The sequence below is a fragment of the Protopterus annectens genome, chromosome 3.part0 (genome assembly GCF_019279795.1).
Source record: "Protopterus annectens isolate FY-2018-M chromosome 3.part0, PAN1.0, whole genome shotgun sequence".
NCBI classification, from domain to species: domain Eukaryota; kingdom Metazoa; phylum Chordata; order Ceratodontiformes; family Protopteridae; genus Protopterus; species Protopterus annectens.
The window spans coordinates 1,408,808,360-1,408,821,181 of NC_056731.1; positions in this window are offsets into that span (position 1 = coordinate 1,408,808,360).

Sequence of the window (12,822 nt, forward strand, 5' to 3'; positions counted from 1 at the left end):
TGAAGGATAATATTCTTTAGTCCACTTCAGCAGTCTAACTGTGTGAATTGACAAAGTATACTAAAACATAATTATCACAATTTTCAGTGGAAAAACATTAAGAATCTGGAAGGGTGATTGCGTGGAGGGAGAGAGAGCAGAAGTTAGAGGACAGAAGCAGATTGGTATACAGGTTAAGTAAAAGGATATGAATTCTGTGAGGACTGCTGGTGAAGCTGTATTGCAAAAGCTGTGAACATATAGACTTAACAGCAGGCTACACATGAAAGGAAGATCCGAATGGCACTGACATAGTGAGAATAAGAGTACCTATGGCAAAGCAGAAGATGTTGAGTGTGAAAATGAGAGGAAGAAAGTGATGGGGAATTTGTATTGAACATTCAGGCGGATAAGAGGAGTATATAGACTGAAAGTGTGGAAGAAATTGATAGACAAGTAGAAGCAGTATTAAAATGGTAATGGTAATCCTACAGCAGAGTTTGCCTCAAACAAATAACTAGTGTCAAAATCATGATCTGAAACTACAGGCCAAAAGAATGCATTATTGTACCCTTTGGGAAGTTATCTACCCCAGGAAACTACCACATTGACAATACTCTCCTAAAATGTAACCCAGTTGTTCAGGATTTTGAAACTTAAATGGAAAGTCAACCGAGTTTGACCAACATGTGTCTATTGTCATAAGAAAGTCCTTCTATATTGCACAGCTTATAAACAAAGGGATTGTGTCTAGATCTAGGGATGTGATTGCTCACCTTTTCTCAGCCATCATTAGACCAGTCATTAAATATAATGCTCCCTTTGGCATGTTTCTCTCCAGACACATACAACAACTGTAAATGCCCAAAGAGATACCTTACCAAAAGGATACAAGGCCTAAACAACATGTCCTAAATGGAACAACTCAAAGGCCTGTCACTGTACTCAGTATCCTACAGACTAAGTGGTGTCCTGTGCCTGGCATACAATGCATCCTTTGATAGATTACTGATGGATTTACTGCACATAAGCAAGTTAAATGGCATCAGAAATGCTCAGTCTAAGGATCTAAACATCTTCTGCCACATCAACAGAACAGTTTGGAGATACAGATATATTTTGCAGAGTATACTGCTGCTATGGAACAGAATCCTCATCTATATAAAATAAAATTCATCCCTTTCTATTTTCAATTGCAACTTAAATCTATAGATGGAAAACAGAAAATTTACCCAAGTGCTGCCCCTTGTACTACCAATGGACAGAGGAAGCTTCTAAATGCTTTATCCCATGCATATATTTCCTCAAATTACCTATGGTATGATCCAAGTTGTTCTTATTAGGGGTAATATATAATTGTCAACAACTGGATGGATAAGGTCATGCTATAACCAAATGGGACAGATTATTTCAAGCACAAAAAGAGAAACTGGCTAGGCTTAAAATAGCCTGCAAGGGCAGCTAGCCCAGTACTTACCTATGAACTTATGGATCTATAAGTGTAAATAAGAGAGACAATGATCAAGTTGAAATGAGAAGAGATGTGAAAACAGTTCACTGTTTTTAGAAATAGATGTTGAATGCATCCATGAGGACAGTAATTAGGTATATGGGAAATAAGCTGTGCAAACTCTTCTTCAAATGATTACACAGGAGAAAGTCTGTTTACTGCACATGAATGTTTTACAAATTTGTTTAAATATAGAATCATGAATGCAGATTTGGATACCTGGAGGAGGTTTCTTCCATATTTAATCTAAGTCAGAGGCATAGATTGAGGTACCATATTAATCAGTTGCTTTAAGTACTTGTACGGCAAGGTTATTATTTAATCCTGGTTCTTGAAATGGGCATTTTAGGTAATATGGTATGAATTCATGTTGCAGGATTCATGAAATGTATTTTATGTATGAGGATTAGCAGCAAATGTTGAACACCTGTTGAAAGATGAGGCCAGTACTGGATATGACAATATTATGAGAGTTGCCCACAAATATTAGATTGTGTATAGTGGATCCATTTATATGGATATCTACATTATCTATATCTATATCCATATTTATCTATCTATATCTATCTATCTATATATATATATATATATATATATATATATATATATGCACATGTGTGTATCTCTCTCTCTCTCTCTCTCTCTATATATATATATATATATATATATATACACACACACACACACACACACACACACACACACACACACACACACACACACACACACACACACACACACACGCACACACACACGTGTATGTGTGTATGAACATACGCAATATTATATGAATTTCACAAAAAACATTAAATCATATCTATTGGAGCCATTTATATGCACGTGTATCTATATCTATCTATATATACACATATATAGATAAATAGATAGATGTAGCTACAGATATAAAACCTTACTTTATTGTTTTTCTGCACCCAGCACAGTTTAAGGCTGAATTTCCTGCTCCACTCTCTTAGCTCTTGTAGATGTTATCCTACTTTTCCTCTACAAAGTTTTCTACTGAAGCAGAGACTAACCTTCTCTGCAACTGTCTACTTACCCGTTTTTGAGAATATAGTCCCTTTCTACATTTTCTGTTTATAATTTCTTGTCAGAGTAGTTATTCTGCTCCTCTATATCATTTTAAGTTAAGTTAAACTTCACCTTCAACCATATCATCTTAGCAATACCTCCCAGTTTTCAGGATTGCCCTCTCAGCTGCCTGAGCTTAACCGTGTCTTCCTCCATTCAGTTATAACTTATGGATGGTCCGACAACTCTGTTTACAATTAAGATGTAAAAATAGAAAAAAAATAAAACAGCCGCCAAGCACTAAATAAGTCTTCACTTTTTTAATGAAACACAGAAGCAAATAACTAAGCGCTTATATGGTAGTTGAGGATTAATACAAATAAATGCAAAGTACTGAAGATGGGATGCTACAACCCTGCTGTGTAGTATCAGCTTGGGGCACTGGAACCGATGGCAACATAGCAGGGAAAATATCAGAGCATGCTGTTTCTACTTGGAATTGTCCACCAGGAACAGTATGGCATTAGAAGCAGCAAACAAAATGCTAGGGATTACATTCGCAAAAATTGAAGTGATGATTCCATCCTATGACATACTGGCTAGATCTTACCTTGAGTACTGCATGCAGTTCTGGTGGCCATATAAGAAAAAGGACTTTAAGTTGTTGGAAGGAACTCAAAGGAATGCTACCAGAGGATGCATAGGATGGAAGAGAGAGGATATGACCAGAATAGATGACACTGGAGTACAATATCATATCACTGACATTAGAATATGTCATTATGAACAAGGAGGATAGAGGCAAACAGGCACACAAGGCAGATTCTGGTGGCTAATTACTTCCTGGCTCTCCAAAAGTGTTTTTCTGCTGATGAGGGTGTGTGCCCATGGAATGGGTTGCAGGAGTGGGTGTTGGAGAGAGACAAACCACAGAAGAAAGAGCACATGTGGCAGGTAGAAAAATGGTAAGAGGGAGAGCAGGAATCTAGAGGAGGTAGAAAGTCAATACACTTACAAGGGCAGGCTGGATACACTTACTGTTTTCTTCTGTCATTAGTCAAATGTAATATAACACTTGCCTAGTTTTCTCATACATGGTCCCATCCACCAAAATCTATTTTGTTGAATGGCTTGCTTAAATTCATCCTGTTAAAATGAGGACTGGTGCTGTCCTATCTCGGCCTTGGTTTCCCTCATCTATTATCATGAAAACTCCTTAAGCAGGAGATCATTGTCTTCACTAGGATCATAGAATGCCACAGTCACCATTACTATTTATTGTATTGATCACTTTAGTATACCTACCCTCTTTCAGAATCTTTTAATGTGTAATGTCACCCTGCAAGTTCCTTCAATCCTTGATCAACCCACTTTCTGCCTTTCTTGTTCACATATATCAATTCTTTTACTCGAAATCTCTTTTTATCCAATTTAGAACTCTCCCATATGTCTGGTTGGTTTCTTCCAAAGGCAATATGCTCATTTGCTGTCTAGGTACCCAATCCTTTTTAACAAGATTAGTTAGACATCCCACATTCTGTGTCTTTATTTTGAGTTTGTTTATTTATTTAACAAGTATTCAAACTGTACCACTGAGAATCCTTTACAGTCATGACCTATTTAAAAATGAAGAAAAAGCAATACAACATTAAGATGCAATAATATACAGAGAGTTATAAATTACAAAGCATGCAGTAATATACAAAAACAGTTAAGTGTTGTATAATTTCTTAGATGCAGAAATGTGAAAAGTTGTATATTTTAGCAATATGGAATCTATTCCTGATGATTTTAGTAATGATGTATTTGTGCTGTAACTGAATGGATCTGTCTTCATGTTCATTACTTCCTGTCAAAGGCTCTATTACCTCATTTTGGAATGGAACTTTATGTTCTAAGCAGATTTGTTTATAAATAGATTAAAGTTTGATTTTATTAGAAAAAAAAATGAGCATCTTATTAATAGTGAACCAATATAGCTTTTATTCCTTCTCTGTTTGGACTACTGTTTAGATTTGTAAAACCTTTCACTTGCACAGAAAGCCAAATAAGGACAATTGTATCATCCTCATCATTTTGGATTATACAATAAAAGCTTATTACTATTCAAACATAATGACATTGATTAGACAGCCCAACCAGCATGCCTGTTGTAAATTGAACATATATCAATAGAAAAAAGTTTGGCCCTGAAGTACAATTGATTGGCCAGACTTTCTATTGGCATATGCTGAGAGACAGAGCAAAATATTAGAAAAATTAGATATGTTCTGCAAAACTTAAGAAACAGTAACCTACCTGAATGTCCATGTATTTTTTGTGCTGTTTGTGAAAAACTGAGGAGCTGGCAGCCCAGCCAGAAAGAATTTTGTAATTATACCATGACCCTTTAAGCAAACTGAAATGGCTGTTGCCCGATTGTTAAATTTAACAAAAAATTATATTAGTACTAATGGAGCAAGGTCAAAGCAGCCCTCATTTAACTAGATTATTTCAAACACTATATAAGTATGTTTAGTTAATTAATGGCGAGACACGAAAAAATAAACAGCGGAGATGTCCGTTATAATAATTCTATGCCATTGTAAACATTAATATGATCCACAGGCTGGTTTCACAAATGTAAGAAAACTGTATCATGTGCTAAGCTTCAAAAACGTAACCACAGTGCACCCTGCTGGAAGAAAATTGCTAAGTAAAGAATTTATGACTGTGTGTGATCTCAAGCTCGGAGTGAGGATGTCTGCAGCTAGAAATTCTTTCTATTTTCTTAAGACATAGATAATTACTAGGTTTCACATGTAAAGTGTCTTTTATTGCTGTGGCTTCCTGGCATGTGCAGATAAAAAAGAAATGTTAAAATTGTGAGTTCTGTGAACCTGGGAAACTTCAGCAGAGGTGACAAGAATGATGTAATCTGAAATGACTCAGCAGTAATGTGTTATCAATTTATGGGCTATCTCAGAAAGTAGGAATAGCATTTTGTATTTTTTTCTTAAGCTGGCAACAGCTCACCAGCACTTGCTTTGCTCTGTAAGTAGGATCTTAGATATTAGTATTTCTCTTAGAGATAGATAGAAATAGGAAGATTAGTCTAGCTGTTTTCTATATTTATGTCAGACTGTCCTACAATGTTGCTTAAAGTATTTCATAGGTTCATAGGTTCATAGGTTCATACTAGGCTATCTGCCCGAGGGCATTTATAAGCCTAGCCCATAGTTTTGTGGCTTACGCCACCCCTTTAGTTTGGAGTAACTATGCCCATTATTTTGCTGTGCCTCTGTCGAGCAGTGACACTGAGGTAACCCCTGGGGTGTATCTGCGATCTCCCATCCATTGGTCAAGATTCCTCTTGAACAAGGCCAGCGAAGTGCTCTGCCTCACATAAACCGGGATTTTGTTCCACAGCATAGGGAGTCTTTGGGTGATGAATCTATCCCTCCAGCACGTCCTATTAATAACCGTGTCGAGGTTTAAGTCTCCCGCCCTTGTGGCTCTGAGGGATCTAGATTTTTTGAGATGAAGCATGTTCATCAAATCTGGGTTTGACATGGCCTTGTATGTCAGGCACAGGTCACCTCTGAGCAAGCGGTAAGCAACTGAATATAACTGGAGTTCTTTCAGTCGGGCAGCATAAGACAGATTTTTGAGACCCTTTATCCTTTTGGTGAGGAACTTTTGTGGCCTCTCCAACTGCTGCAGGTGTCGGGTCAGATACATTCCTAATGGGGCATTGTACTCGATCATTGGTCTGATGAGTGATGAGTATAGGGAGACTATGACCTCCCTTGATCTAGATGTGAATCCCTTCATGATAAGGTGGGCAATGTAGAAGGTCTTCCTAACTACTTTAGCAATATGAGTGTCGAATGAAAGGCTACTGTCAACCTGGGTTCCCAGGTCCCTGATAACGTCTTCTGTGATCAGGGGATTGCCACCTATATAGTAGCTAGGGGTAACCTTATTTTTCCCGAAGGGTATGACTATGCATTTCTTGGCATTTAACTTTAGGCCATGGCTCTGGCACCAGTTATCCGTTTCTGTGAGACCCTTCTGAAGGATATCTGTGTCGGATGTGTTTTCAAATACGGCGCCCAGTTTGCAGTCATCTGCAAACTTTGTCAGCCATAACCCTCCTGTGTTTGCTTGTACTTCAGAAAAGTAGATGCCAAACAAGAGTGGGCCCAGGACTGAGCCCTGTGGGACACCACTTGTGACAGGCTTTGAGTCTGACATGGCGCCAGCAACTCTGATCCTGTGATTTCTAAACTCTCTAATGTTATTGTGTTGAATTAACAAGTATTGTGTTGTGTTTTTATTATTTATTATTAAGAAAAACACATAGGCACCTTGAACTGGTAAAAACAAAAAAGCACAAATGGATTTCCCAAATTGAATTTATTGGAAGTAAAATTTAGCTTCAGTTAACTGCTTTCGTCCATACGTGTGTGTGCATGTGTGTGTGTGTGTGTGTGTGTTTCTGTCTGCATGTGTGTATGCATGTGCAACAGTGCATGCATGTGTGTGTGTGTGTGTGTGTGTGTGTGTGTGTGTGTGTGTGTGTGTGTGTGTGTGTGTGTGTGTGTGTGTGTGTGTGTGTGTGTGTGTGTGTGTGTGTGTGTGTGTGTGTGTGTGTGTGGTCAGTACCATGCCTGAATATTTTAAAAAATAGTTTTGACCATGTCTCACTTACTTTTTATCAGATTACATTAGAAGACACTGGACTCAGACTGAGGGGGGTTAAATCCACTATAGCCTGTACAGTAAAAAGCTTATTTGGGTGTGGCAGATATTGGTCAGAACCTGAGGCAATATTGTGCATTTCCATAATCTCCTAAGACAAATTACCCACATTTACATATTAATTTGGAGGGCAGCTGAATGCATAATTTGACCATAGTCTCTTACTGGAACATGTAAGTTGATGTCAGAAGTGTAGTATTTAATGTCTGCACCTTTCCAACTCAGATAATTGGTGGCAATAGGGGATATTGCAATCCATTAAGCCCTAACCCTGTCATAGTCCGTGCCAGGATTGTAGAATTCAAGCCACATAACCTCTGTCCATCACATAATTAGTTTGCAGTGGATATATTGAAATCTGGGCTTACACAGACTGTAAACAGTTTAGTCAACAAGCAAGTTTGGTGCTATTGTAAAATATACAGCAGTATATATTGCACTGGAGATATTTTATTTATTTATTTTTTTTATTATTCAGAGTATTATGAAACAGGCCAAATGATTGCTGGGGAATGTTCCAAAATATCAGTACCATGATTTGTAAAATAGTGTAAATAAAAATGACTTTAACATGCTGATTTGAACAAGAATCCTTTAATACCATGCTTGTGGTCAGTGGAAGCATCATCCTGGAAATGCAGCCAACCATACAGGAATTTTAAGTACAGAGCATATAGGAAAGCAGCTCAATATGTTTGCAGATACGTTGCACACTGAGCCTGAATTAAAAGAACTAGAACTAGAAATAAAGCATTTGAGAGCATGAAACAGCTTGACGAACAGTGGGAGTAAGAACAGAAACAGCTTGAAACCACATAGGATGTTAAGGAGACATGAGCATGAATTAGCTATGGCATAAGAGAGAGAGTGGGGACAGACAGAAAGAGAACAAGGCAAAGAGACTCTGAAGCTAGAGAGAAGGAAATAATCAACTTCATGAGAGGGCTATGCCATTCCTTTGCTAACATCTTATAAGTAACAAGAATGAAAATCTTGCTGTGAAAGTCAAGGTCGGTCCTAAACTGTTGTTAGAGTATAAGTATAAATACGGGTTATGACTTTGACAGTTTCATATTGTTATGCGAAAACGTGTATTTAGAACCAAACTGGACAAGGGTAATGGTAAGTTTTTTAACTCCTTTGATCACAGGTAATGCTATGCATGACACCAATTAGATGGCTGATTTTAAATATGTTGACCATATGAAATTAAACACTATCTTTTTAAATTCTTGTAATCTCAAATCTTAAAGTTATAGAAAAATAGTTGAGAGAACAAAAGAAAAATCAAACAATGCTGTCAATTATTTAATTGCAAAAATATATGCTAACTTTCTTATGTGGACAGGCAGATGTCAAATTATAATTTCTGAAATGTTTGGAGACCTTATGACAGGGGCTTAAGCATTCAGTAATTTCTGTTAGAATAATAGCATCTGGGTGACACCCCAGTAATGCATCTTGGTTGAATAGGTGGGCAAACTGTTGAAATCTGTTGAGTAAACAGGTCAAAATTGAATGAAAGTGATTTACCTAGCATTTCATATGTGGAGCAGGCTAAATCTTCACAGTAGACTCTACAGGCAAAGGGGGAATCCACTGCTTCCAATAGGTGCCAAGGTCTAGCTCTTATGTTTCCAGTGTATCGCAGTGGGGTGTGGATGGTCCAAATGTCTAAAAAGATAAGGTGTGTGGAAAAAAGTAACATGAGTCAGCCTGAAGAAATACCATTGTGATGGTGGGTTGGTTTGAAACTACATTTTTCCAGATAATCCCTATGGCCCGTAACCAGGGCCACTGATTTATGGCTCCCCAAAAGATACATTTCTACTTTCTTGAGATGAAATCAAGGAACTACACTTGTAATTTTTAGTGTGATTTCCAGTCTTTTCTTTGATTCATTACAGATGCACTAGATAGTGCATCTATGAGTATGTAAAACTAAAGCAGGTTCTGTATACAGAATACATAGTAAAGCAACTTGATGTCATTATAAACAATATACATGAACAGAAATTCATTTTTTATTGAATTAGTTTTCTTGCATAAAATGCCAAATTCTGTGGAAAAAAAAATATCCAGACAGTCTGAATTTTGGATTTTTTCCAAGAAATATGGATGTCAGGGTCCCTGTCTGTAACCTCTCCTGGTAGTAAATAAAGAAATTATTTCAAAAACAGGCAATGCATCAGAAATAACCATTATTAAGATTATGACTGTTAGAAAGCAATATTACTTTCCCAGGAAGTTCCCTTCAGTTAAGGCCATGGGATGAACACCATGGGATGAACACCTTTCAGGTAGCATTGGCCAAGTTTATTTGGACAGGGAAGAGGTCAAGAAGAGAACCATGTGGCAGTTTTGAATGATATCTCAGTGGATGTCCTGAGAGGAAATGATTTTTGTGGCACAGTACCCTGTGCATTTCCAGTTGCCTATAGTCAGATGTAGACACAGGCATTAAATGCACCAGGAGAGACCCATCCATTGCCCATATCTCCACTAGAGATGTATGATATGATTACTTCATGACAAAGGGAGGGCTAATAGCACCATGTTTGAACTGGATGACATGTACCATAAGGTACTGGCTGTCTTATGAAAGTTTTTACTTCAGTGAAAGGAATAGTTGGAAGCAGTAAGCACAAGCCTGACCTACAGTTATTTTCTTAACAAAACCCAAAGAAGTTTCTTTATCTTAGGTAGAGGGAGACTGTTTGCTGGCACAAGTAGTTATTGTACAAAATGGGCTCCCACACAGGGCTAGAGATAGCAGTTATACTACAGCTGGTAGCGAAAAGGGCCTACCACTGGTCACATCTTACCACAACCCATGATTTTGCCATTTCAGGCCATCTAGGCATAAAACAATAAAAAAACAGGCTTATGCAAACTATTTTAGGCCAGATGTAGCATGAGGAGTGCCAAAGTTTGCAAGGAAGAAAAAAAGAGCTAAGACTGCCTTTGGTACCTTTGACTGTTATTGAATAACCCTTTCACAGGGTAACCATACAAACAATAGCATTTGAAGAGGGATTGGGATAAATAGTGGTGTATGAATGTCTGAGAAATAAAACTAACCAAATGGGGTTTAAAATTAAAGGTAATGTAAAAAGAGATGGCATGACTTACTCATAATGTGTGCTAAACTTGATTGTGATTTAAGGAAGTATTTATTCAAGAAGGTGGAACAGATCTTTGAAGTAAGTTAAGTATGTTAGATGTGAAGAAAGGGCAGGAACAGACGAACTGGCTAAAAATCAAAAACATAAATCATAATTTTCAACCAGTTCAATAATGTATAGGTCGCTGAAATAGAGGATATCCTCTTAATGCTAATGTGAAATGATGATAGTGATTATATTCAACAAAATATGAAACACTACTAACATGGATAATATTATAAGTAGAAATAAAGGGAACACCGATATGATAAAGATGCTGTGTGAGATAGGGGAGTAATGGCTCCTGAGAGTACTCATATAGCAGTGTGGAGAGAAGGGTGTATCCCAGATGACTGGAGAATGAGCATACTCATGCCAGTGTACAAGAAGAAAAAGAGAATCCACAACTGTGGGCAGTACAGAGGCATCAAATTCCTATCACATTGCATGAGAGTTCTGGAGAAGGTGACTGATAAGTGGAAATGCAGATTAGTAGAATGTAAGATGGGAGATGAGCACTTCATATTCAGATCCAGATGCAGAACAATTGACCTAATGCTTGCAGTGAGACAGATAGTTGAGAAGAAGCTAGAGATGAGGAAAGAGTCCAACTGGGCATTCCTAGACTTGAAGAAAGCATATGACAAGGTCCCAAGAAAGCTGATCTGGAAAGTACTGCGGCGGTTTGAAGTCCCAGAAACATTGGTAGAATTAGGGCAGGCTATGTACAAGGAACCATGACTGAACTATGAACAGTGTTCAGCCTCACAGAGGGGCTTCCCAGTGGGTGAAGGTCATAGCAGGGTTCACCTCTGAGCCCACTGCTGTTCATACTGGTCATGGGCTACATTAGCAAACAGGTTAGAGGGGACAGATCAACAAAGTTGCTGTATGCAGACGATGTGGCATTTCAGGCAGCCTCTGAGCTAGAACTTCAGCAAAGGATAGGAGAATGAAATGCAAAACTGAAGGCACATGGGATGAAACTAAGCACAGATAAGATGGTGGTAATGACAGCAAATTGGGGAAATCAAAAGATGGTGAGAATAGAGATAGAAGGGAAGATAGTAGAACAGGTAAACAGCTTCAAGTGTCTGGGAGGGGGTAGTTGAGTAGTAGGCAAGTCTAAATGAAGAGGTCAAAGCTAGAATCAGAGGGACTGCAGCCAACTGGCATGGAATGTCAGGTGTAGTTTATGAAAGAAGAATGCCAAAGAAGCTAAAACGTAAGGTGCACAAGACAGTGGTGCGACCAGTACTACTGTATGGTACAGAAACCTGGGCAGTAAAGGCAGCTGAAGAAGCTAGAGGTGATGGAAATGAAGCGCCTGAGAAGGGTGGTAGGATGCACACTGTGAGATAGACAAAGAAATGAGGACATAAGAGCAGAAGCCAAAGTAGCTCTAATTGCAGAAAAGATCAAAGAGAACAGATTACAGTGCTTTGGACACATGTGTAGAAAAGCAGAAGACAATCTAGTGAGGAACATTTGGGACAGACAGGAAGAAGGTAAGAGGAAGCGAGAATGTCCAGCAAAGAGGTGAATGGACTGTGTGAAAGAAAATGTGCCACAGTCAGGCATGAATGTTGAAGAAGACAGAATTGTGGCATTGAATTGAGAGAGTTGGCGATAGTTAACAGATACCCAACCCCATGTAAAAAGGGGGCTGATGATGATGATCAGAACACACTTGTAAGAATTAAGAAAAAGAAAAAGTTTAAGCTTTGACAGATTTAAATGGTATGATATGTAGATTTTGTATTCAGAGGTAGACCTGCTTTACCTTTTTATTCTCTTCATTGCTGTGAAAGGTTATCCCAGTACAAGGCAGAGAACCTGTCCTGCAACATTTGCTACCTCCACACACACACACACACACACACACACACACACACACACACACACACACACACACACACACATACTTGTGAGCAAAAAGCATGCTCACGCACACACACGAGTGAGTGCACGCGTGCCCACATATGGACTTCATGTACACCTTCAAGCACATATTTTATATCTAGGTAATTGTGATATTTCAATCTAGACCTTTATTTATTTGCTGCATATGTAATCATTTTCAACAGCATAAGGGCATATAAATGAACAAATTAATTCTTGCTCAAATTGGCAACTGTCAAAATGACTTATTATTTTTCCAGTTCTGCTATGCTTCAAAATTAATAAAGGAACCATGATTGAACTATGAACAGTGTTCAGCCTCACAGAGGGGCTTCCCAGTGGGTGAAGGTCATAGCAGGGTTCACCTCTGAGCCCACTGCTGTTCATACTGGTCATGGGCTACATTAGCAAACAGGTTAGAGGGGACAGATCAACAAAGTTGCTGTATGCAGACGATGTAGCATTTCAGGCAGCCTCTGAGCTAGAACTTCAGCA